Source organism: Ambystoma mexicanum, chromosome 2q (genome assembly GCF_040938575.1).
Source record: "Ambystoma mexicanum isolate Mex_15411 chromosome 2q, UKY_AmexF1_1, whole genome shotgun sequence".
NCBI classification, from domain to species: Eukaryota; Metazoa; Chordata; class Amphibia; order Caudata; family Ambystomatidae; genus Ambystoma; species Ambystoma mexicanum.
The window spans coordinates 1,288,347,065-1,288,375,007 of NC_090924.1; the positions used below are offsets into that span (position 1 = coordinate 1,288,347,065).

The 27,943-nt window shown below is 44.5% G+C and overlaps 1 protein-coding gene and 1 long non-coding RNA gene across 2 annotated transcripts in view; one reads left to right on the top strand and one right to left on the bottom strand.

Annotated features, from left to right (window-relative positions):
- The window catches only part of LOC138570105 (prostatic acid phosphatase-like), a 507,576-nt gene that overhangs the window by 245,556 nt on the left and 234,077 nt on the right, over positions 1–27,943 (bottom strand). The gene's annotated exons all lie outside the window — the stretch shown is intronic.
- The window catches only part of LOC138570106 (uncharacterized), a 266,534-nt gene that overhangs the window by 107,349 nt on the left and 131,242 nt on the right, over positions 1–27,943 (top strand). The gene's annotated exons all lie outside the window — the stretch shown is intronic.

A 27,943-nucleotide genomic window follows, 5' to 3' on the forward strand; every position in this document is an offset into this window, starting at 1 on the left:
TTGTATCGACTACAGGGGTCTTAACAAGATCACAGTGGCAGACAAATATCCTATGCCATTAATCCCTGACATCCTGGAGGCAGTTCGAGGAGCTTCCTTTTATACTAAGCTGGACCTTCGCGGAGCTTACCATCTCATCCGTATTGCCCCTGGAGACGAATGGAAGACAGCATTTCGAACCCCATTTGGGCATTTTGCATTTTGAGTATCACGTCATGCCCTTTGGATTGGTGAACGCACCTGCCGTGTTCCAGCGTTTCATGGACCATCTATTCGCAGATATTCTATTCCATTTTGTAATCATCTACTTAGACGACATCTTAGTATACTCCCACTCTCAAGAAGAACACCTGATACATGTAAAAACTGTACTCAAACGACTGCAGTCAAATCAGCTTTACTGTAAAGCATCTAAATGCGAATTTCACCAAAGACAGGTAACCTATCTCGGGTTTGTGATGTCAGCCCAAGGCATTTCTATGGATCCAAAAAAGATCCCCGCAGTGGTTGAATGGCCTATACCTTCTAACGTTAAGGAGATTCAACGTTTTTTAGGGTTTGCTAATTTTTACAGGAAATTCATCCCTAACGTTTCGGATATTATTCTGCCCCTTACTCGACTGTTAAAGAAGGGAATTCCATTTGTATGGGATAAATCCACCGAATTCGCATTTCAGACTCTTAAATCCTTGTTCACCTCTGCATCCTGTTTGGTAACCCCCGACCAGAATAAACAGTTTTTTGTGGAAACTGATGCATCTCATCATGCTCTAGGCGCGGTCTTACTTCAACAAACCGACCAAGGAGATGAAAGACCAGTTGCATATCTTTCTAAAACCTTCAGTGCCTCGGAACAAAACTATTCAGTGCTCGAAAAAGAATTGCTGGCTATATAAAAAGGGCGTTTGAAGAGTGGAGACACTTGCTACTTGGTTCACCCTTTCCTGTAGTGGTACGTACAGACCATAAAAATCTCAGGGTCCTACAGAATGCACATACAACCAACAGTTGACTAGCACGTTGGGCGTATTTCTTCCTTCCATTCCGGATCGAATTTACCATACTTCCAGGAAAACAAAACCAGAGGGCGGATGCTCTCTCTCGTAAGGACGTTCCTGTCTCCCAATTCAGCTCTGAACAATTGTTTCCCAAAGCAAGATTCATCGCTGTCATCGCCGACTTCTTAAGTGAATTGAGGACTGCATCGGTCTCTAACCTAGACGCCTGCAAGAAGACAGCCAGTACTTATCATCTTACCCAGAACGATTCTTTTTTTTTTCACAAATCACAAGTTTTTATCCCTACTTCAGATCTGCAGCATGAAGTATTACGAATGTGTCACGACTCTCGGGCCGCTGGGCATCGAGGCGTTCAAGGCACTTTAGACCTAGTGCTAAGATATTTTTGGTGGCCAGAAGTCCGCAATGATGTACAGGATTATGTAGCAGCCTGCATCGTTTGTTCCCAATCCAAGAATCCCAGGACCCCACCTTTGGGGCTGCTCACCCGGATGCCGATTCCAGAGAAACCTTGGCAAATGATCTCTACCGACTTTATAGTAGATCTTCCTCCCTCACACAACAAGACCGCCATAATGGTCACCATAGATTATTTTACGAAGTTGGCACATTTTACTCCCTTGAACAAGCTGCCAGGGGCTGGGGAAATGTCTAAGATTTTTCTTTCGGAAATCTTCTCCAGACATGGCCTACCGGACACAGTGGTCTCCGATAGGGGCCCTCAATACACCTCCAAGTTTTGAGAAAAGGTTTGCCAAGTCTTGGGAATCAAGCGGGTTCTCAGCTCAGGGTACCACCCACAGACGAACGGACAGACGGAACGCCTTAACCAAACCTTGGAGACCTATCTACGGTGTTTCGTATCAGCAGCCCAAGACAATTGGTTGGACTTGTTGCCCTTAGCCGAATTTGCATACAACAATGCCCTTCATACAGCCCTTCATACTAGCCCTTTCCATTGTACTTATGGATTTCATCCGTCCTTTGTTCCTTCTATCAGTTTATCCCCTTCTAACTGTCCAGGAGTGGATGGCCTCATTTACGAAATACAAGAAGGACATAAATTGGCTAAAGTCTCTTTACGAACGGCTCAAGATAGGGCCAAACGGACTTCTGATAAACATCGCCAAGACGTCCCACCATTAAGCCCGGGAGATACTGTTTGGTTGGCTTCTCGCTTTCTTCCCCGGCATTTGGTCCCTTCTAAGCTATTCTCTAGGTTCTTCGGCCCCTTCAAGATTCTATCGATGGTCGGTTCTGCGGCAGTCAAGCTCGATTTGCCCTCGTCATGGTCCCGGATCCATCCTGTTTTTCACCTCTCCCAGATTCGGTTGACAGTACCGGACCGATTTCAACGGTCAGACTGTACTCCTCCTCCTCCTATCTCTACCGATGCTGGCCCAGAATATGAAGTCGCCAGTATCTGTGACTCCCGTTATCGGAGGGGGAAACTACAGTTCTTGGTGGACTGGAAGGGGTACTCCCCTGCAGAAAGAACTTGGGAGCCTGCCTCAGGAGTTCATGCTCCACGTCTGGTCCAACGTTTCTTTAGGTTACATCCTGGGAAGCCAGGGTCGCCCCCCAGGAGAAGGGGCAATACTGTTACACTCACGAAGCGCTGGTCCCTTTGGTCTAGGAGCCGGCTCTGTGGCTCCATTCGGAATGGTACCTTCAAGATGGTGGATCGCAGTACGAACGGTTCCGCTATCACCGTTCCAGTCCTCTCACGTTCGCCAGAGGTACGGCGTACCGCTCACGTGACTCTTCATAGGACACGGAGACTTCCAGCTCTTCGCGTCGCTACTGTACTAGCGGATGCTCCGTGAGTTCGCAACTAGGCAATCTCAAATCTTCAGCAGAAACCTCTTACCTCTGACCATTACTAACCCCTCTTCTCTTAACTTTCCAGATTCTCTTTTCAGCCTTCTTTGTTGACACAAATCCCCCGGATTAATCCTGCGTCTCATTAAAAAAACGCTGCCTTTGAGTTCTCGAGTTACTGCATTCTGGGTAATAATAAATACTCCCGTCCAAGTCCCTTTCTGAATCTTTCCTCAGGTATTGTAGGATTTGATTCTATGGGCTTACCCACCTTTACTTCCTTCTGACAGACTTGTGTTCCAGTCGCCCTCTCCGTGTCTCATATTCTCAGCTTCTCTCCTGGTATTTACAATCCGGCTGGTTAAGAGGTCAGGGGAATTAGTCTCTTTCCTGTTTTCTCCATTCCCCTTCCTATACTTCTGCTATTCATCACTTCGCTTCTCATTTCTTCCCTCTCCAGAAGCAGTCTTCCGATACTCTACGCCACGATCGAATTGGCGTCATCAGCCTGCGAACCACACTCCAATCTTCGGATCCTGCGCTCGACCAGGGTTTTCTTCCCCAGAGGGTTTCCCTGACTGGCGCGTACCTCTCACTCTGGGTTTCCCTACCGGTTGAGAGGTTGACGCGTTGGTCGGGGAGATTCTTGAGTTCAGCATTTGCTTCCCGTTGAACATAGCAGTCTGCTCAGGTAAGACCTCCAGACCTATTTAATCGGGGGTTCTTAAAGATCCATTGAACCCAGTCTAAGAATCTAGTATTCTGTAACAGTTTCGGAGCATCTGATTCTATCCCGTTAAAGGCATTGCATATGTCTGCTATGAAGAAACTAAATAACGCTGCAGCTAAAATGCAGCCTTGACGTAACCCTTTATAGGTGTTCATTGATCTAGACAGAAGGCCTTCCAGATTTAGTCTCACGCTGATATTTGTTTTGTTATGGAGCGCATAGAAATTTTCGCGATACAGAGTCAAAGACGGCTCGTAAATCAACAAAGACAAGGTATAATGGTTGTTTCTTCTCCTGATGATGATTTATAATAGCCGTCAGGGTAGTTAAATTAACCGATATTCCTAACCCTGCAATGAACCCTGTTTGACATGGATCTAGCAGGGAGGATTGCCCTTTTTGAAGATCGGCACAATTACCGATCTGCACCAGGAATCAGGGATGATGTTAGTGGTAAGAACCTGGGAGAAGATGTTACATAAGATCTTGGCCCATAACAGGGGATGCTGTTTAAGAGTATGGTTGCTAAGGCCATCAGGCCCTGGGGCCCTAGAGTTACTTGATAGATTAATAAAGTATAAAACATCCTCTTCAAGGATCTGCATTTGATTTAAACTTGGGGTTAGTTTTTGAACATCGTACTCATCCATAGAAGGGTTGGAGTAAAGAGTTGTAAAATTAGTTATCCAATCTGTTTCAAGCACTCCATTGATTTGAATTGGATACTGTGTTGTGTTGCTCGTCACATTCAAGAGGCCCCAAATTTGAGCTGAATTTTTAGAACTGATTGCGGCTAACATGGTTGCTCCATTGTGTTTGTATAACCAGGTTTTATAACTTCTAGTCCAATTTCTATATTTGTTCTTCAAGGCTGTGAGGACCTCATGTCTTTCAGAGATAGGAAGTTGTAGAACTAGTCTTTTTTCTTTACGGAATTGAGTCTTTTGCTGTTGCATTTCTCTGTCATAGCAATATCTCAGTTTTTTTTTACCCTGAGCAGTAAGGCTGGAATTTAACTTGTAATAGTGAAGAGCTAAGATATACGTTTGATCTTCCCAATTTGAACTTGCTTTTATTTTCACGAGGTCCTTGTGTAGATTTTCTAACATTTTTCCGTTCCAGCAAAATCTAATTCTGCTGTTATTTACAGAAAGTTGAGGACTATAACACATGGTACATGATTTAGGGGTAGTTCTATTAAGATAACAAACTGCGGTCAGCATTTCATGATCACTGTGAATTGAGTGGATCACGTCGAATTTGGAAACCAAACTGAATGTAACACTATCAACATAGATATAATCAATGATTGATGTATTTAGACCTCGCTGCCAAGTGAAATGTGCTGGAATGTCGTTTTCCATTGAACCATTTAGCATTAAAAGGTTACGGCTTTTCATCATCTCTTCCCATTTGATACAGGAGTAGTTTTTCATGGCAAGTGATGTTGTTATGCAGTGAAGGTTCAAGTCACCCACAATAAAGATGTTCGTTATCTCAGCTGATAAGTGTATGATAATCAAGAGTCTTTCTAATTCTGTAAAGAAAGTCTTATCAGCTAAACCCATGGGATTTCGATAAATATTTAGTAAAGCTAATGTATTCCCTTGAGTGGTTATTTTAACCAATTGTAAGTAAGGGTTTGGTTGAGCCCGTGGAAGGATTCTGAAACCAGATTCTAGCCTAACGGCAACCATGAACCCTGAAGCTGGTCTTCCTTTCGCCCCCTTGATCGCAGGAGACAATTTCATACCAATTCCACACTGTGACAGATGTAAACCACGTTTCCTGTAGGGCTATTATATTAAATGATAGGAGATGTGAACTATCCTCCAGCAGGTGTGAGTGACCACAAGTGTTCCAGCTTGCAATCGAGAATTTTGTATCATTTTTTCCTGTAAATAGTTATGAATGGTAGTCACAAATGTTTGAACTCAAATGACTTAGTTGTGTGTTTCTTTGAACCAATTCATTATGAGTGCGTTTTTCATTTGCATTATAAATGTTCAAATCTCAGGTCGGTATAAAAGGAATGTTCTGGGCATCTTGAGGTTTGTCCGTGAAGTTAGGAGTTGGATCAATTGCTAGAATAAAGCCACTCGCAAACAAATCCATGCATGCCTGCCACAACACATTACATACCACATTCAAGCTCAACCAGAGTCTGACTATGGTTAAGATTACATCTCTTATAAATTCGACTTGAACGATATCTTTTGAGGTAATATCACTAAAAGCTGGGATACCTTCAAAAATTGGCAGGACGCTTGCTCGGCACAAATCGTATGCTCTAAATGGGGCATCTCGACATTTTTGTATAAAGCGGTGGTTATCACTTGGGTTGGGCGTGTGTCTTGACAGTTTGTTCAACGAAATAGGAATATTTGGATGCAATGGGCCTCATTAAGACCCTGGCGCTAATGGTTTAACCGCACCGTAAAGAGCGTCGGCGCCGTTAAACCATTAGCGCCTGATTACAAGGTCCCTTAGCGGGTTGGAGGCTTTAACGCCTGCTTTTTGCAGGCATTAAAATCCAACCCGCTAAGGGACCTTGGAGCTAATTACGGCAACCGTAATTTACGGTGACGTAATTAGCGCCTTCCCCATCCCCATTATGCCGTATGGGGCAAAATGGGAATGGGGGAGGGCAAATGGTGAATGGGGAATTACCCCCCCCGCCAACCTTGTGATGGGGCGGTAATTCCGCAATCCACCATGACCATAGCACCATGGTCCAGCGCCTGGGTTGTAATGAGGCCCAATAACTTTTTACGTGCAGAGGTCTACTCTGGTAGATGATTATTTGAGTTTTTCATCATTTGTGTGCTGATCAAATCAGATCTAAGTTCAGTAATATTAGGCAAGATCTCTTTTTTAAAAAAAAATATTTGTTCATTGCGTCACAAATTTCTGTCCTAATATTGAGGCATGAGTTACCTTTTTCATTATATGTCCTCTCCTCCAGCACGGCTGAGTGGTGGATCGACTCGGTTGTTAATAAGTCAGAGTTAGTAGAGGGACGTGGTTGTAAAACATTGTCTATGCTTTTAGTACATCCCTCTGTTCCCAATTGGACTACATTAGTTTGCATGTCTTGTTTGAGAGGCAATGCAGAATTAAGTTGACTGGGTATAGAGTTAGATTGTTTAAATTGTTTAAATTCTTCTAACGTTCTACGAATTTCAGCTTGGGTGTCTTTCAGAATTTCATTAGAAAAAGAGATGTGTTAGTGCACAATTGAGACTCATTCGCGGTACTCAGTTGAATTGATCGTCCATTGTTGATAATTCCCTTGTTTTTATTAACCTCTTCAAAAGGTTGCATGGGAGTAGTATCACTTGTGACTGGGGTAGGCGGAATTATGTCTACATCAATGCGATTTTCAGCAGTAGCATTAAAGGCTGATATATGATTGCTGTTGACATTATCTTTTTTCAATTCAGGATCTTGCAGGGTAATAGAAGGCGTAATCATTGACAATAGATCATTCAAGGGGGTATAATCCTTAATAGTGTGTTGGTTTTTATCAAAAGATTCTTTATTGTTTAAGGTTTTGTATTTGTTTTGTAACGCTTTTCTTACGATAAGTTTTGAGCTTTTGACCAAAGTAAGGCGTTGAACTAATTGTTTGACATTCAAAGTGCCAAAGGAGCGCTGAATCTTTTGATTTTGGGATTTTTTTAAGGGATTATCAATGATAATCTTTTGAGTCAATTTCTTATCGTTTTTTCTAACAAACAAACAAATTGTAGACTACGCCTGATTTCACAGCAGATTTTGTTGTTGGGGGAAGGGCAGAAGAAGGAAGATCTCTCATAATGGAGTCTTCCTGAGTGGATTGTTCACAATCAATCTGGCCTATGATTTTGTCAAAGGCTGGGAGTGGCCAATCGTGTGGTGTTGTAGTAGACTCAGATGGTTTATTAGCGAGTTTTACACATTGGGTCACCGTTCTCTCAACATTTCTCTCAGTCAAGGAATTGCATTCAGTATTGGTGACAGCTTCCACTTTCTTTCTATCATTCAGTTTTTTGTCCCACTCATTCATCCATTTAACAATCTCATCTATTTTTCTAGATTGTTGCGCTATCTTAATGTCTAAAGATTCAAATAATTTTACTAAAGACATAACAGTGGTGTTCATGGCGTTGAGAGTAATTTCTAACAACAGATTTTGTTTTTCAGATATATTGGTCTGCTTGACAGGTGAGTGGATACTACTACTCGCGTGTATTTCTTTCCTCGGGGTAGGCTGAACAAATGAAATTGCACTCCCAGGCATAGAATCATTAGAATGGTTAAATATGCTTGGGGACTGATATAAGCTTATTTCATCAGCATGGGAGGGTGAGGAGGTTAGCATGGGTGAATTGTTAATAGCACGCGGTGGTATCTCATCAGTACGACTATTACTCATATGTGCACTAGTCACAGAAATGTTATTTCCAGTTACAGAATTATCTTTTTTTGTGTTACATATAGATTTGGAATCCGTGTCTGCACTTTTTTTCAACATTATGTACGTTTTCCTGCGTAGTTAAATCAACAATGGTAGGAAGTACATTTGCATCGAGATAGCAGCCATGATTTGAGTATCTGAAATGGTTAACTCAGGTGTTTGAGCTGGAGGTTCTTGAACAGAAATATTATTCGTTACCATTGCATTCACAGGTACATTAGTGACACAGTTTTCTTCGGAGGTGGAATTAATAGAAATACGTGGTAGATAAAACTCATGAATGTCCGTTGTAGCAGTCTTTTTTTCCACAGTACTTGGAGGTTGACCACAGATTTTCCTTTTTATTGCGATGGTTGGTGATGGCATCATAGGTGAGGCTTTCAGTTGGAGTGAGGCACTCGATGTCATGAGAGCAAGTGGCATTCCAGATTTCAGAGTGTAACCAGATCCCTTTCGTGACATTAGATTGATAGGGTTCAGATCAAATGGCTGGACACTACACGGGCAAAAAAAATGAGGTCACTTTTTTGGTTATATGAAGCAATGGATGGGAAAAAATAATAACGAAAAAAGATATCTATATCAGAAAGCCGCGTTACGCTGTTAGCAGACCAGCTTAACAGCGTAACAGCGACTTGAAAAGCGACTTGCTCGAAGCGCGCGCGCGCTGTAGCGCGCGCTCGTCACTTTTATGGGACCTCTGGGAAATTGGGGCGGAGTATACCTACAAGAATAACAGAAATAGGTATTTAACGTTTGTGTTCTTCTTTTCTGTCAAATAAAAAAGTGGGGAAGTAAAAGTATCTTTATACCGCGTAGTAGAGTTCAAAGGGTCCAAAGTTGTTCTTTGTTTCAAATGTTCAGTTCAGTTGAAAATCGGGCAAGATGCTCGCAGCGTAACAGCGACTTGAAAAGCGACTTGCTTGCCACCTACTCCTGACTTCCAAACTGTCATCCCCCTTCAATCTCTTAGCTCTCACCATTCATCCTGTTCTCCTCTGCTCCTCTGTGGTAAGTTACCTCTGTAGTCTTCTCAGGCTCTCCAGGGTTTGGTTTTTCCAACTCTCTCCATTCTTGAGCCAAGCTCAAAGTCACATCTCCTGCTCCTCCCACCCACACTGGAAGACTGTGGCCTTTGGGTTTTATACTCTTTACTCCTCCCCCTGAGTGTGGCTCTTAGTAAGAGTATGCAACTGTGGTCTGTAATCGGGACAAGGCTACAATTGATTGCTGTGTATACCTGGGACTGTTTTGGGATTAGGGGTGTTGACCAAGCCTGGCTGTCCACCATCTTCAAGAGTATTTTCCCGCCCTAACCCTCACTGCAACTGCTTGTGCTCAGGCATGGCCCTGTTCTTCCAAAGTATGAATTAAATGCTGGGGAATCACTGGGTAGGCTGTTTAAATCTTTCTGCATGTATAAACTGCATGCACATGGTAGAAATCCAACATTGTATCCTCAGTGAGAAAACACTCTGCTGGTACACAGTGCTACAGGAACTTTGTTTCCCACGTTATGCACTCTGATGTCAGAAAGCCTGGAACTTGCAAGACTCTATCTGTGGGATTCCTTGGTTAACTACATGTCCCTTTGAAGTAATGACAAGACTTCTCTGAGGTTACGGGCTTACCTGTAACCCTATTAAACCATTTGCTACTAGCGCCAGATGAATGGAACTGACTCCAGTTAAAGTAAAACGTGGATTTTTCAGCTTTCACACATTGGTATTCTTAGATAGAGGTTCAGGCTCTACAGTCCGGTTAAAGCGACAGATGTAAAAAGGTACAGAAAGGGCTTCTTATTAGTCACAGGGGCCAGGACAACATCCAATACCTTCACAGTTTATTCATTTGTGTGGGTATATCTAACACAGGAGTAGTTTCAGGCACTAACCTTGTTCCGAATATATGTCTGCACTTTGATACCTTTCATGGTTAGTATAATTGTAATTGGTTATTTATAACACGCTTAATACCCAGAGGGTTCTAAGTGCAGACTCGGGGATCAAACCTCTTTTGCTCTGTGTCGTCTTGCTTCCAAGGCGAGCGTGTTGCCCCTGATCTATCCTTCCCGGCTCGAAGTGTGGTAAGTTACTGTTGCTACTGCAGGATGGGTCCCAGACTGGCATGTATACCCTTACCTGCCTGGTACAATCTAATGTTAGAAATGTGTCTAGCTTCCCTATGCGTATGTGCTATGGATCGATTCACTAACAACACTCTTGGCGCTTCTTCAGGGCCTATTCTTAACTCCTATTGTACAAATATTCCAAGAACATACACAGTTTCAGGTTCAGGCCCCTGATCTATCCTTCCCGGCTCGAAGTGTGGTAAGTTACTGTTGCTACTGCAGGATGGGTCCCAGACTGGCATGTATACCCTTACCTGCCTGGTACAATCTAATGTTAGAAATGTGTCTAGCTTCCCTATGCGTATGTGCTATGGATCGATTCACTAACAACACTCTTGGCGCTTCTTCAGGGCCTATTCTTAACTCCTATTGTACAAATATTCCAAGAACATACACAGTTTCAGGTTCAGGCCCCTGATCTATCCTTCCTGGCTCGAAGTGTGGTAAGTTACTGTTGCTACTGCAGGATGGGTCCCAGACTGGCATGTATACCCTTACCTGCCTGGTACAATCTAATGTTAGAAATGTGTCTAGCTTCCCTATGCGTATGTGCTATGGATCGATTCACTAACAACACTCTTGGCGCTTCTTCAGGGCCTATTCTTAACTCCTATTGTACAAATATTCCAAGAACATACACAGTTTCAGGTTCAGGCCCCTGATCTATCCTTCCCGGCTCGAAGTGTGGTAAGTTACTGTTGCTACTGCAGGATGGGTCCCAGACTGGCATGTATACCCTTACCTGCCTGGTACAGAGATTAAAAAAAAAAAAAAAATCAAATTTGAAAACACTAAGAATATAATCATTGTTAGTCATACCTACAATTCAACCCATATGCCAATGATGCGAAGAAAGAAGAAAGAACAAGGGAGGAAAGAATTAACAGTAGAAAGGACATGGAAAAGAACTGTTAGTGAAAGGTAATGATCATATCAATTGATGGCACATGTACAGATGGTAACATAACACATTTCTAAGCTTCGGTTTCTTGTCTTTGGGGCTCAGCATTGTGGTACCGGGCTTCTATGTGCTTTATTGCAGTTGTGCCGGTGTCATGACAGTCAAGTTGTGCTGTTCCAGTGGTGAGTCAGCACAGAGGCAGTTTCAAGACAGGGCTCGCAGCGTCAAGTAGATGGCTTCAGTTGAGATGAGTTGGAGGTCAAGACACGGCAGGTTGAATGTCTCCACAGAGTCAAACTGGTAGTCAAGTCGTGACAGGCGAGGCACTTCACTTGGCCAAGATGGCATTGACAGAAGGGCTTAGAGTGCCAAAATAAGCACCACAGGACCTGCAGTGGCTGAAAGTGAGTTGATCGTGGTTGAGCTTGCTCAAAAGTGTCTCAAGACAGTAAAAAGAATTCTGACCTGCTTCTGGGTTTCTGCATTGCTGAGAGACCCTGTCCAGAATCTCTGGGACAAGGTAATTCCCTTCTGCCCTTCCCAGCCATGACATTTTGTAGAAAGCGCTTGCAGAGGTTCTGCCATCTCCAGTGGTAGGGTCCTGGGTGTCAGTGTCCAAGGTGCAGTCAGCCTTGTCCACACAGCAATTGCACTCCAAATGTGCCAATGGATTGGGTAGTGAGAAGAACTTTCCTCTTCCTTGTAGCATTTTGTCTTTTCCTCTGTAGCAAAGGATCATGGAATAGACAGTATCTGAAAAGAGTTCCAGGTGATTACTTCGTGTCTTGAAGTTTACAGCAGATTGATCCATAGCAAGCCTCTTAGCAATCCAATCCTGGTGCGTTTACAAGTACTGTTTGCCTGCTCATGTCATACCCAGGTTGCCTTGTCTGCAGGAAGTGGGAGGGGGCAGGAAGTTTGGGGAATCCTAGCAAAATGAAAGATGGCGAGAACCCTTTGTGGTCTGAACCTCCCCTCTGGGCTACTCTAACTTAGCCCCCTTGCCCTGACTGCCTATTTCAAAAGGACTTCAATCAGCATCCTGGCATGATAAGGCCATTCATATGACAGGATGGTGCCACATGTTTTCGCTGCAGCCATTTTGCAATCTTTGCATTTATTTTAAATGTCCAGTATTCACTGCAGTCTTCTTTGGCGATTATTATTTTTATTTGCCCCCCAATTTAACCCACACCACCACCTCAGCCTGCCACCCACCACCAATCCCTTAACCCAAACACACAATATATGTATACATTGTGAGGGGTCCGAAATGTCAGGCAGACAACTTTGAGATGATTTCTCAAAATAGGGCATTTTTAAATATCATACATTCAATAATCGTCTCACTATCCCTGCCCTGATGAGGAATTCCATGCCTAAAATAAACTAAAGGAAATGCTCTAACAACAAATATCTATAATCTATGGCAATTTATACTAATCACCAGGTAATTTTTATCAGCTTTGGCTTTTGTACAACATATAGTACGATCCATAATGACCAAATCATCTGCATAGACGGCATACCCCACCAGGTTTCACTGAGCAACCAAGTTCTGCTGTTAATACCTTGGATAGATCCGACAACAACAGGGGGGCCCACACACAACCCTGTTTCCCCCCTGTTCGTCTTTACCTCCTCTATCAGGGTTACCCTATCATCTAGTGCCACTTGGACATTTGTGTTGGTGTGAAATCATATGACAATGTCCATTAGCCAATCTGGACATCAGAACTTTAATAACTTGGTCCATAGTTTAGTGCGATTCACAAAAATCAAATGCAGCAGAAAAGTCTTCAAATATTAGGTATAATGCAGGGTTGTTCTTCCTGATGGCCCTCTTCATCACTGGGTCCAACAATCTGATATTATGTGTGGTACTAGAGCCCGGTTTGATCCCTGGTTGGGTAGGATGCAATGCAGTAACATTTTCTGCCCATTTCTGCAATTTGGCCAAAACCAGAGAGGTGAAGAGCTTTCCAGAATTATGAAGTAGGGAAAGCAATCAGTAATTTTCTGCTGCTTTCCTATCACCTTTCTTGTACACAGGTAACAATATCGCGCGCTGCCAATCTTTCAGAAACACACCCTCACTACAGATCTTATTGTACAGTATCTTCAGCACCTCAGTCCACTCAGCAGGGCTGGCCTTCAGGACAGCATTCGACAGACCATTTAGTCCTGCTGCACGTGATCCCTAAAGACAAACCCTTGCTGTATATATTTCGTCTGTCGTAAGTTAGAGCGGCCAAGATGCTAGTGGGACATGATCAAATATCCCTGGCCTTGTGATTTTGTGTTTAGATGCTGTATATTGGACCCATTTAGCTGCTGGCACTGGGTTTACCAAATTCCGTTGCTTATCACCCTTTGGGTTTGACAGGTGCCACCAGATCTCTCTTGTGTTCCTGTGGCATATGACTTGAATCATAGTCTGCCAGTGGCCATTTTTGAATGTACACCGCCTTTCTGTCAGCCATTTGTTATGCTCTTTTTTTATGTTTTCTAATTCGGTAGCACCTCCCTCCCTTTTTGCTACTCTTATTTTGCAGCGCACACTCCACTTTGCTTCCTGTACTTCATAGTCAAATGGGTTTGATGCTTGTGCGGGTGAACTACAAGCTACTTGGCTCAAACAATCGCCCATCTCGGATACACTGAGCATAACAAAATTAGGTAGCTCGGATTTATAGAGACACCTTGTAGCTTTGCTAATATTTCTTTCTGTCCAGCAAATTATAGCCAGAGTGATTTTCTTTTTTTCACGCCAGCCCCTCCCTTGTCTTTTGGCTCAGTGGTACCCATTTTTAATGTCAATCCCATTGTTGAATGATCACTGTACTTTGAACCACACACCTGCAGCGGCTCAACAATCACAGCACACTCATTGCTAACAAAGAGGTAGTCAAGGGTTGATGTTTTATCATTCAGAGATCATGTAGGTTTCCCTGGACAGACGCCCCCAGTTCTCCCGTTCAACATAAACAATCCCCATTCCTTCAAAAGGGATACCCAACTGTCCCCCTTTCAATTTCTCTATTATAACACAGTAACTGGGTGTACAAGCATATAAGCTCCACATTTTTCGGGATTCCTACACCGTGCATTTAGGTCACCCCCTATTACTGCACACTCATTGTCCTAAGTGGCAAACCACTCGGCACATACCTTATATAAGGTTTCCTGTTCAACATCCGTGCTCATTAGTAATGGTATATACAGGTTTACCATTAGGATCGGACAACAAAACGCTACTGTTTCCAACCCTTGCCTCAATGGGTAGCATTTTGTCGGTTGCACATTACATTCGTACACTCTCGAGACCCAGACTTTGCCTGATTGCCACAATCAGTCCCCCGAATAGCCGGCCACGTGGGCCTTTATCTGCCAGTCGTTGGAATACCACATAACCTTTTAGTTGTATCAGCTTTGTCAACCACGTTTTGCTGAAAAAATAAAATGTCATGCTCACACACAAACGTCAGCGACACAGTTTTACTCAGAAAATGTCTATGCCCCCATGCATTCCAATTTAGAAGTTTTACTGTTCATGCACATTCCTAGAGATTGTTCTGCATGAATCTTTTAAACCATTCCCATCCCTGGACGTCGTCTATGCTCATTTGTGATGTGTGTCCTTCCCCCACTATCTTGTAAGGTAATCCACCTGATACTCCCTGCGCTCCCTTTAGCACCTGCGACAATAATTGGGCTGGCACATTCTCCCGTGATTGCACATGTGTTGGGGCATCCACCAAATGCCCCACCTATAAGATCGATTCACGGTGGCAAACCTTCAGATGTGACACAATGGACCCTAACATAACTACCACCCGCATGGGTCACTGGCTCAACAAAACTGGAGTCGGCTGATGACAAAACCAGCAGTGGGAGGACTTTGTTACAGATTAATAGGAGATCGGATCTGTTGGTTCTTTTCCCAGAAAAAGTCTGCGCTCCTCTCCCCAATGTAAAGATTCTTTCAGCCAGTTGGCTAGGGGATCTCAAACCATCCCCTTCACCAGAATCCACCTGTGGTAAATTGCCACATGAACATTTCTGCTGGGGGCTAGTCGGTTCAGGGGCTATTTTTACGGGAGCACTAGTAGTTGTTTCTGGGTAGAGGATTGGATGGTTTCTGCAGCTTTGCTTACCCCACCGCCATGCCCGAATTGACACAGTGGCCCTCCATCGTCCAACAGCCAACGAGTCAGTGTTCCAGCGGTTTTTGGCAACCTCCTTTGTTTCCTAGTCACTTTTCTCTTGGCCTTCCTTTTAAAACCCATTTCATGGAATATGGCTGTAGAATTTGAAGGGTCGGGTGACAAGACTTTAGAGGTTTCATTACCCACAGCAATATTTCGTTAGTACTAAAACAGCCTTTTCCCCTCTTTTTTCAACCTTCGTTCCTTTCTGGTCATGTTTATCGACATTTCCAATAATGCTGCATCCGTCAGGTTTGATGCCTCAGAAGGGCCAACCTTTGTTCAAATGCAACTCGCCCCTTTCGCAATGTAGGACTACATTTCGTTGGGACATTCGACCCAGCCCAATTCAGGGACCCTTTTACCTATTCTTCCATTCGGTTGTCCAATAGGGCCAGTATGTTTCCCTGGCTCTGAACACCATCAAGTATTATCCGACATAGCTTCAAGAACAGCTTTACCGCAAAATGCACTACATCAACTGGGCTTTTCCCTCTGTTTGGTTGACGCCATCGCACCCATTTGAGATGCTCAGGTCCCTTTCAACCAATTCTGATGCTTGCTACAGGTCGGGGGATATAGATAGCCATTGATGTTCATAATTGGGGGCAACATGTCACTTAGGTGTTGCAGGGGGCTTCTGGGGCTCTCAGAATGCGAGATCACGGGCGCATCAGTTTTGACGCATCTATGCATTTCCTCCACTCGTATACCTGTTGCTGCCTGCAATGGGCAGCAGTGAACCGCCATCAATATCCCCACATTCACAGTCAAACACATTAATAATCACACCAGCCAATTCTTTCTCCAAGCGCTTATCATCCGGTTCCCACTTTTGACCGGTTTGTAGGAGTCATTGATTTCACTGCATTTGATGGCATTGTGTGTTCCTACGCACCACCCAAACCCCCTCTCTGCAGACTTTTATCTTTATCATTTTGCATCCAGGCTGCTGCACGCGTATTGGCTTTTCCAGTGGATTTACCCCTCATTGCCCCTTTCATTGATATCCTCTGCGTGTCCTGAACAGTCTGCACCTTCCTTAAAGGAGGGAAAGCGGGGAAAGGGGGGGTTGTGGAGGGGTGCCTCAACACCACAACACTCTACTGCCACACTCTGGGCAACGCGCTTCGCTCTCCCTGCTGGGCTTTAAGGAGGTCCTCTGCAGTTAAAGACACAGCACATTATTTATCTGTGCCGGTCGATAGTGCTCACAAAGCAATTTTCCTTCAGAGGGTTCTGCAAGTCAATCCAGCCTAGAGTGTGACCACAGTACACCACAACACTCTACTGACACACACCGCGCGACACGCTTCATGCTGCCTGCTGGGCTTTTAGGTAGTCCTCTGCAGTTAAAGGCAGTTAAAGGCACAGCACACTATTTCTCCATGCCATTAATAGCGCTCACAAAGCAATTTTTCTTCAGAGGGTTCTGCAAGTCAATCTAACCTAAAGTGTGACCACAGTACACCACAACACTCTACTGCCACACTTTGCACCCTGGTTGGCAATTTATAACAACAATTGCACATGTAAGATTTTCACAGTCTCTCTTGATAACTTGGGTGATCTTCCCTTTCCCAGGTTTTAAGTTTGGTTCAGTTCCAATGTTCAACAAAAGAAACAAGGAAATCCTGATTTGCAACAGAGCTCCAACACAGTTCGTTAGAGCTTCAACTTGTCAAAAGAAAGTTCTGTTAATCCTATGTTCAACAAAGGAAAGGTTCTTCTTCTTCCTTGAATAATGCTTTCCACTAATGTCAGCTTTTCTCAACTCTTCTGCCAACACCATGAAACACAATTATATCTTTGTCAGGATAACTTCACTGCATTTCTACTTCCACCTGTTTTATTCTCATGCCAGGCCCACTTTTACAAGGATTCACCATGCGGGTCTACTCGCCTGCTGATAGTTTTCCACAGTCAACAGTGCTTTTGGAGTTCTAAATCTACTGACAATGAAAGGTTTATCACTGTTTCAGTGGTTTGCAGTTTTGTGACTTTCAACAACTTTTCAGAAAAGGCAAGATTTACATTAGTGCTTCTTAACACCTTCTTAACACCTTCATGTAAGCAAGGCACTCTTCTTCTGAACATTCACCTTCCAGAAGGGCAGCCTCTTTGCCACTCTTGTTTCTCTCCAACACCAGCAACCACAATGCCCTTAAGAATGCAATTCTTCCTCTTCTCCTTTTGGCTTTGCCAATAAGAGATTTGATACCAGCTTCAATCTTTATGGAACAGTCATCAATAACAAGCTTCACCCCTTTAAAACATTGCATTCACCCCTTCTCGTCCTGTTGGTCTCATAAGCTTAGTGATATGCCTTGTTGTTAGTCTCTTTTGATTCTTAATATAACGTGTACAACTGTCAGGCTTAAGACAACGCTTATACCCCTCTTCGCTGATGGCAATGTTTGTACCACTCTTAGCTGTGGGCAATACTTGTACCACCCTTGGCTGTGGGAAGTGCTTGTACCACTCTTGGCTGTGGCCAATGCTTGTTCCCTGGAACTCACACTTTTTAAAGTTTAGTCACTTAGCTTTAGTGTTACAATGTTTGCTACTGCTTTATACATGACTCTTCAGTTAACCTTCACTTCAGAATCGCCTTTAGGCACACGCGATTAGTATTTCATCTGTTTTCTTCAATCTAATATTCAATGTGTGCCAATTAGGTAGTTTCACTCATACACGAGTGCTACTTTTGTTAAAGTCATTGTCCCACCTGGTCAGGTTAAAAGCGCTATCAGATACATGCAAGTGATTCTGCTTTGCTACTGTTGCCACAGATTGTTCGTGCAAGGGATTAGAACACTCGGTAACACTCACAGGCTTCTGTCATCAATCCCTTTGCGTGCTGCAAGGCTTCCACGGCTCTGGATCCTTAATGGACACACTTCCTTGGTGAAGTTGCCTTTGTTTCCCGCCAGCTGAGAACGGAGCTTGCCCTGCTCCTGAGAGACCTGGGTGTACTAGACCCCGGCTACGGTCTCATGCACGCTGCCAGTTGCGCAGTCTCTCTGACTCGGTTCACATGAGGGGAAGCAGTCTTCCTTCAAACTTCCTGCTGCGTAACCTCTGCACTTCAGATTTAGGGGTAAAAGGACCCTCTCAGGACTGACAGTTAAAATCTGCTTTACACTGTTCCAACAACATACTTTCCCTGTACTGCTACTGGTGCTCCTTCTCAACCTCCATCTAATGGCCTGCACGTAAGGGGGCCTTTCAGGCCTCTCTGCCTCCCTCAGGTGTGGGTCATTAGCACTAACAAGCTGACCACTCTGGCAACATTGCTTTTGGGTCCTCTTTGTCATCCCAGTACTTATGGAATTATGTACAGAATTAGGTGTTCTAGTCAGCCTTCTGCTTTTAAACTCAGATTGATTTCTTCTAAGTATATTTAAAGAATCATTACAAGCATCTATTTGAAAGGAGAAGGCAGTTCTTTTAAGCCATCATTAACAGATTTCCTTTCTCTGTACCTCTCAGAGTTAGGATGGTTTTTGACTTTATAAGTCTGAGATGGGCTTTCCTTACATAAGATGTTTAAATAGTTTATCTCAACTTTATCCACATTAGGAAGTTCAATTTGTGGTTTAGACAACTCATAACAACAATAAGCATTACATGCCTTGGTTCTTGTAAAACGTAAACGTTCTCCCCTTTACAATGCGAATTATGTGTCTCATCCCACAGGATCCTCTCATCACCCTGAGCATTGTCTCCTCCCAGGTGATCATCCCGCAAAGCATCACTGCCAAGTTTAGGAAGGATCAGGAAGTGTCTGCCTTTCCCTGGTCACCTGGGAGGAGACTCTAGGCAGGGTTTTAGTGAGGTATATGATACATTACTCACTGTAATCGTATTTCTGATGCTTGTATCTGCTTAGATGCACATGCCATGCATAGGCCGACATCTAGTGGAAGCTGCAGAGTTTTTGTGGCTTGACATATTTGTTTGCAGGGTGCAAGTCTAATACTGGCGCATGGTTAGATCTTTTTTTGGAGCAAGGAAGTACGTTGAATAGATACCCTTGTTTACCTCGTAGATCGGCACGACCTCGATGGTGTCTTTGAGGAGTAGTGCTGCAATTTCTTCCATCAAGATGAGCTGTTCTTCTCTTGGAGACCTTTTCTGGTGCAAGGGTAGATTTGATGGAATCCCCAGGAGTTTGATGCAATAACCTCCCACTACCGTAGATAACACCCATTATCCCCTCCCCTGCGTGGGTGAAGGTTGTAATCCGTCCCCCGACAGGGGAGGCATGGGAGGGGACCTCTGGGGAGATGTCATTGTTTGGAGGGGGTTCCCCCGCCCCTGGAAGGGGGGCTTTTACCCCTACCGCGGCCTCTGCGTTGGCCTCTAGGATAACCTTGGGACGCCTGTTGGTTGTTATTCCATGGGGTGCTCTGGTTTTGACTATACACGGAGCCTCTTTGAGAACATTGGGCTCTATAGGCATATTGAGCAAGGTAGCCTGTGTTTCTAACTTAAAACCAGACTGACACAGCCAGGCATGGTGCTTTAGGATGGTGCCTTCTGCGATAATGCATTCAGCGTTATTTGCAGTGTCTAAGTTATATTTAAGTAGATTACTTGCAGTAGCTCTGCCTTCGGCCGCTACCAGGGCGAGCTTTGATTTAAGGGGTTCTGGCGCTGAATCCACTAGGGCTGTAACCTCGTCCCATTTTGTGAAATCGTAACTAGCTAACAGATTGGAATTGTTAGCGATTCTGGCTTGATAGGCTGCAGAAGAAGCTATCTTCCTCCCCATTGTGTAGAAGTTGTCATTTCTGAACCAAAGCTCTTAGGAAGATGAGAGTTGAACAGAAATGTACTTTAGGTAATCTGTCATATAATATATGTGGTATTAACAAGTTGTAAATATTATAAATATGTGTTTTATGAAAGATGAGATATACTGTACAGAGACAAAGGTGAGGTTTTTTCCCTAAGCCATAAACATGACACACTGCTCCATTCTCAAATCAGGGGACAGGAAATCCTCTAACCTATCAGATCCTTAAAGGGTTGGGTATTGTAGAATCAGCCTCCCCACCCACTTTGGAAATACATAAATAGGGACTGCTGAGGACAGATAGGACACACACTTTTCCACTACTCAACTGATTTCTTGGCGAAGCACCCTGCAAGAAGATCCAGACCAGATCCAAACAATATCCAGACAGAGACCCTAGAACCAAACTCTAGAACTTGAAGCAGAGAGGCCTTACCCAAAAGCTGAACTCTTCTCAGCAGGCCTTCAGAATCTTTTGCAACCTGATTATAACCCCTAAACTTCCACGGGGCCTAACCAAACCATTCAACAGCCTGGCTGAGCTGTTTTGCTATTCTAGCCAAGAACCCTGTGTTAGAACCAAGATCCAGACCCAGAAAGCAGAGCTGTATCCAGAACCCGTCAGATCCAGACCAGAGTGCCGTGCTGAGAGCAGAACCCAGGGCCTGAGACCTGTCTGGTGGCGAGAGAGAATCCCAGCCCAACCCTTGACCAGATCTTTGACGGGGCCCACTCCATTCCAAAGCCATAGGAGTGAGTATCTAGTCTAGAACTGTACATAACCAATCTCTTAGTTTAAGTAATCCCATTCCATCCATTTCAATCTGCCCAGAACTGCATTATAGAACCTCTTTTGTCTATCCTAAATTCTCCTCTCCTCCACATAATTCTTGAAAATTGTAGCGATAATCATCTATGCGCTGATATTTCTTTCAAGTGTCTTGACACACAACAATCAGAGCGGAAGGCCTGTTTCTGGTGGTTGTCCCGTTGGGTATCTTGTAGTTTCATAGCCCTTAGTATAAGTCCTTATAGTTTTTCTGCAATTGCGTTTCCTGCACGCGGGAAAATTGCCGCGATTTACAGTTTAGCTCATTTCACCACATGTCAAAATAGCTGTTTCTTGTTTTCAACTGCTGAAATTCGTTTTCAATGTGATACTCATTCATGAATCATTGCTAGTGTTGACCTGAACCAATCCAAAGTAATGGCAATCACATTCACAAGAATTTTGACCTGTTTTAAAATCATGCCTATTCTGTCTAAGCTTGCTGGGGGAACTGGGATTGAACTGCATTGTTGATTGTATCCCTGAAACCTGTGTGCCCTCATTTCCATCTCTCCATATTGCATAGTGGGGGGATTGAGTAATAACAGGGGGAAAAGTGATCATATTATCTTTTGATTGAAATCATATCAAGTTTATTTCTGTGTTGCATTCTTTCCTATTATTGCATTTCCTTGAATTCCTACAAAGTATTTTCTGCTACCTTATCCGTCCTATTCCTACTTCTAAGTGATTAAAGAGATTGTTGATATTGTAATATTACCATTGCTGATCACTGTTCATATTCATAAGTTTGATATTCAAATATTATTTATATTAATAAAAGTGTGATATATATATATATTGTTCAATTCGTCAAATAAACCTTTTAATTTGCAAAACAAACCTACTTCTTGGCTCAGTGACGTCATGGGGATTCAAAGAGAGGGGCGTTATATAAGGGTTCATCATCCAGATTTAAAGAACTTTGACATAAAAATATATAAGTAAGGGCTTTCATTGGGCATCCCTTACTAAGCATTGACTTAGTTGGAGTGCTGGATTGAAGTCACTTACAGTGTAGGTCATAAAGACCAGTGGAGATGCGTGTCCTTTTAGTGGATGGTGCATCATAAATGTAGGCAGGGGGGAGAGTTCTTTTTCCTGACCTTTGGGAAGACGTGCAGGGTTGAGAAGTTACAGGCATGGCCTTGGAACTGGATGCCTGAGTGGTAGGAGGTGTATCCAATAAACTTTGAAGAGCCTGGGGGTGTTCGTCAAAGAAATTCGCAAAGAAAGACATCCTGCTCATAACTCTGTCTATGTTTTTGGCTGACCAGTTGGCAGAGGTTGGGATGATCCCAGGGGAAGAGATGGCAGGAGTGGAGGGTGTAGGTAAACTACCATCTCCTTCCTCTTCTTCTATCAGGATTTGATCTTGACAAATATTCTCTGCTGGGATCTCATCAGGCTCTTGTGGCTGTATACTAATAGGTTTGTCTTTACTCTTGACCTGAAAGCTCCTTTCCTTCTGGGAAGAATCCCTATCTTTATGTTTATTCTTCTGATTAGGGCTCTTCGAGGATGACTTTTTAGAGGTAGAATCCTTAGTTAGACCCTTGGGAACATGTTTTTCTATTAACTGTGACAATATTGAGTCTTTAGGTGTCTTCCCAGGTGTGGGTCGAGTTTCGGCACTGGGAAGGCCTTTACCGGCGTATTTGGACATTCGTTCAGTAGGAAGGGACTTACGCTCAACGTCTTTTGACGTCTTGCGGTCAGTAGAAAGGGTCTTATGGTCGGTGTCCTTGGTTTTATGGGGTTTGTCATGCGGCAGCTGTGGCTCGGAGTGCCCAGAGGACATCGAATCTGTAGATCTGCCTCTAGATGCCGACTCTCGGCGTGTGTGGGACACATCGCAGTGGGGTATGTGTTTGGTGTGGGAAAGCGTAGTACCTTTGCCGCCGGGTGTCATCCCCACAACAGAGCCGCCTGCCTGTCTACTAGGGTCGGTGGCTAGCACTGGGGAACGAGGATGTTTCCCGTCGCCCTCGCCGTCCGAAAGGACGGGGTCGCTGCCGGCGTTGGACTCTTTCTCCACCTCCATGGCGGCCTCGGCCTGCATGGTGTGGTGGTCCCAACGCTTTGTCCTGCAGTCTTTTAGAGTTTTTGGTTGAAGCAATTTACACGCTCGACAGTGAGTTTCATCGTGGTCTCTATTAAGGCATAGATTGCACAATCTGTGCTTATTGACCCACGTGTATTTCTTATTACAGGACGGGCAGAACTTAAACAGAGTTCTCTCCATGTTTGGGGTAGGCAGCAGGGCGACCAGGCAAAGGGGTGGAAATACACATTTTGTAATGACCTCCCCCCACTCTCCCTACTGTAGGGCCTAGGCCCGGTGGGCCTTCCAAGGCCGATCAAAATCCGTCGAAAATCTTCGTCTTTGTCTGACGGTCCGTCCTCTCTTTGTTGAGTTCTTCACTGCGTCGAGACACAGCGGTCGAGAAAGGGCATAAAGAGTAACTATTAATATAACTTTATAAAGTACTGTATTTGTATTTATTAGTTGTATATAGCGCTTTAATCCAAAGTGCTTGTCAATGGCATACGCCGAAATTGCACTCCGCGATAAGCGACCGCTCACGATGGCGAAAAAAACAATCTGAGGGATCTCATTGCGTGAGGGATCATGGGTACAGTGGACATCACACTAGGGATAGTATTACTGGCACGCCCTGTCGACATCTTGGAATTTCAAAAACAACAGTAATATTCTGCAGCTTCCACTAGATGTCGGCCTATGCATAGCATGTGATCTAAGCAGATTACACAATCCTCAGAAATATATATATGCAAACAAAAAGTAAAAAGCAAGGGTGGCAGGGGCGCTACTCTGGGTCCCAGCAGCAGTAAGCTCAAACAGTCCAAAGATGTTCTACTCCTAGCACGCTTTCATGCCTCAGCAATCTTCAGGGTGGCTGATTGGATTCAGGTGTTCAGGGTTGACTCCCTCTAGCAAGTATCAGGATGCGGCAGCAGGGAATTCTGTTAACTGTAGTGTAGAGCCAGCCAGGATCCAAGTCTCCCCCATTTTTCAATATTAGCCCTCAGTGGGGAGTTACCATCATTATTGCACTGCAGATCCAGGCATGTGTAGCTCTGGTGCAGTCCCTCAGGAGCCCCAGTCTCTAGTTAGATATGCAAACAAAAAGGAAGCGTGGCAGGGGCGCTACACTGGGTCCCAGCTGCAGTAAACTCAAACAGTCCAAAGATATTCTCCTCCTAGCACGCTATCCTGCCTCAGCAATCTTCAGGAGACTGATTGGATTCAGGTGTTCAGGGTTGACTCCCTCTGGTAAGTACCAGGATGTGGCAGCAGGGAATTCTGGTAACTGTAGTGTAGAGCCAGACAGGATCCAACTCGCCCCCATTTTCAATATTAGCCCTCAGTGGGGAGGAGGGGAGTTACTATCATTATCACATTCCAGAGTCAGGCATGTGTAGTCCCAGTGCAGCCCCTCTGGAGCCCCAGTCTCCAGTTAGATATGCAAACAAAAAAGAAGGGTGGCAGGGGCGCTACTCTGGGTCACAGCTGCAGTAAGCTCAAACAGTCCAAAGATGTTCTCCCCCTAGCACACTTTCATTCAGCAATCTTCAGGGAGGCTGATTGGATTTAGGTGTTCAGGGTTGACTCCCTCTGCTAAGTACCAGGATGTGGTAGCAGGGAATTCTGGTAACTGTAGTGTAGAGCCAGCCAGGATGCAACTCTCCCCCATTTTTCAATATTATCCGTCAGTGGGGAGGGGGGAGTTACCATCAGTATGGCAATCCAGAGTCAGGCATGTGTAGCCCCGGTGCAGCCCCTCTGGAGCCCCAGCCTCCAGTTAGATATGCCAACAAAAAGGAAGGGTGGCAGGGGCGCTACTCTGGGTCCCCGCTGCAGTAAGCTCAAACAGTCCAAAGATGTTCTCCTCCTAGCACACTTTCATGCCTCAGCAATCTTCAGGGAGGCTGATTTGATACAGGTGTTCAGGACTGACCCTCTCTAGTAAGTACCAGGATGTGGCAGCAGGGAATTCTGTTAACTGTAGTGTAGAGCCAGCCTGGATCCAACTCGCCCCCATTTTTCAATATTAGCCCTCAGTGGGACTGTTGAGCAGATTGCAGCTGGGACCCAGAATTGCGCCCCTGTCACCCCTCTTTTTGCTTGCACGTTAAACTGGAGACTGGGGCTCCAGAGGGGCTACGCCCGGGCTACACATGTCTAAGTTTGGTGTGCCACACTGCTGGTAGCTCCCCCTCCACCATCCCTATTGAGGGCTGACATTGAAAATTGGTGTAGAGTTGGATCCTGGCTGGCTCTACACTATAGAAACCAGAATTCCTTGCTGCTACAGAGTGGTACTTCCCAGAGGGATTCAACCCTGAACACCTGAAACCAATCATCCTCCCTGATGATTACTGAGGCATGAAAGCGCGCTAGGAGGAGAAGATCTTTGGACTGTTGAGCAGATTGCAGCTGGAACCCAGATTTGCAGCTCAGCCATCCCTCTTTTTGCTTGCCCATGTAACTGGAGACTGGGGCTCCAGAGGGGCTGCGCCGTGGCTGCACATGCTTGACTTTGGAGTGTCACACTGTTGGTAACCCACCACCTCCCTATTGAGGGATGACATTGAAAATAAATTGGGGGAGAGTTGGATCCTGGCTGGCTCTACACTAGAGCTATCGGAATTCCTTGTTGCCACAGACTGGTACTTCCCTGAGGGATTTACCCCTAAACACCTGAAACCAATCAGCCCCCTTGATGATTGCTGAGGCATGAAAGCGCGCTGTGAGTATATCTTTGGACTGTTGAGCAGATTACAGCTGGCACCCAGAGTTGCGCTCACCCATTTTCAATGTTAGCCCTCAGTGGGCGGGGGTGGGGGGCGGAAGTTACCATCAATATGGAACTCCAAAGTTAGGCAAGAGTAGCCCAGTTGCAGCCCCTCTGCAGCCCCAGTCTCCAGTTAGATGTGCAAACAAAACTTGAGTGGTGGCAGGGGCGCTACTCTGGGTCACAGCTGCACTAAACTCAAACAGTCCAAAGATGTTCTCCTCCTAGCGTTCTTTCATGCCTCAGCAATCTTCAGGGAGGCTGATTGGATGAAGGTGTGCAGGGTTGAATCCGTCCGGTATGTACCAGGCAGTGGCAGCAGGGAATTCTGGTAACTGTAGTGTAGAGCCAGCCAGGCTCCAACTCTCCCCAATTTTCAATATTACCCCTCAGAGGGGAGAGTGAGGAAGTTACCATCAGTATGGCACTCCAAAGTTAGGCAAGAGTTGCTGAGGCTGCATCTGGGCTACCTGCCTATAAAAACAAAACAAATTGGCGTAAACGACGGTGGTTAAAACTGCACATTTAAAATGCAAACGTGTAGAGTGGCCGCAATGAAAACATGGCGTACGGTCAGGAGGTTCCATGAGATTACAACAAAAACTGGAATAACGAAAAACTATTTTTGTGACTCTAAAATAACGAGAAATACAGATTTTTTGTTTTAATTTGGGGGCTCCCTCCCCTAATCCCTCCATTTCCTTAGCTTCATAAGCCCACTCCAAACCCCTCCCAACCGAGTTTGTTCCCTTAGTCCACACACCATATATATTTTAAATAACAAAATCATTATTTTTCCGTTATTTTAGGGTCGTTTAAAAAGTTGTTCGTTATTCCAAATTCGTTGTTATCATGATATACCGGTCAGGACTGTCTGCAACGCTTCCCTGTGGACCTCCTAGAGAAGGCTCCTGTTTTTTGGAGGAAGGAGTCAACCTGCCTCAGGTGAATCAAAGAGAAGCTTTCTGGGCAGGGTCCCACATGGTTGTTGTGGGTACAACCAGCACAGACGGCTAATACACACTCACGCCTGTCAGGAATGAGTCACATCATCACGGTGACAATAATATGACATCCAAAAAAAATGTGGCTTTATAACTGTGTCCCAGGACCTACCATTGTCAAACCAGACATGGCTTACATTTTACTATTAATCCACTGCCATCTGTCTGTCCAGGGGCACGCGATTATTATATTTTGAATCAGAGGTCCTCTGCCTGTTGGACGTTTGGGTTCCATCAGCTGAGTTCAGGAATATACATGTGACCTTTGAACCTGCCCCTTTGCCACTGCAGGCCAGATGATGGGTAATGCCTGTAGACAGTCACACCCAGGTACAGGCCACACTATGCGTTTTGGTATGGAGCATTTATCAAAGTGAGTCTGATTAGCCATGTTGCTTTCAGAGACAGAATTACCTACATAATTTTATTGCAAAGAGCAAAAAAAAGCGACAGCATTTTAACCCTTTCATATGGCATTCTGTCACAATTGCACTGGTTTCAATGGTCTGCGTTCAAATGTGCCTATTTTTCATTTTTTCTGATCTGACAAACATTTGTGCTGTGCAAACTTGTTACCATGCTCTGAAGTACCCTAAATGACTGCGGATAATATGGACGACGAGCTGCACCGCCTTGTTTTTTTTCAGTACTGTTGTCTAACAAACAACGGTAAAGGCAATAGGTCAAACTTTGCTCGTATACGTAGAGGGTCAGAAAATGTTGGTCCTGTTGGGTTTCAGAAAAAAAGGTTGTATGGTCTAAATTTACAAACCTAAACCTATTGACTTTGCCAATGGTTGTCTTTGGGAATTATTGTTTTTGGTTATGCTGTGTAGGTTTTAAAGACGGTGTTGTTTTAATCTGTTGTGGGTGTCATGACCAGCTCCCAGTCATCCCTACTAATCTGCCCTATGCCAGGATGCACCATATACTTATGATACAACATTGTAGAACTCAGGTCACTAATCCCTTTTGGGCTCACTCACCAAGTCACTACATTGATATGATAGGTTATTTATAATGCGCTTAATACCCAGAGGTTTCTAAGCGTGGACCCGGGAATCGAACCTGTGTTGCTCTGTGTCGTCTTGCTTCCAAGGCAAGCATGTTGCTGCTGAGCTATTCTTCCAAGATAGCTAATGAACCTGCTACGTATGGTACGCAGATGGTTAAAACCTACCTACTTCAACATCCCTGAATGATTGCTACCTGGATTTGAC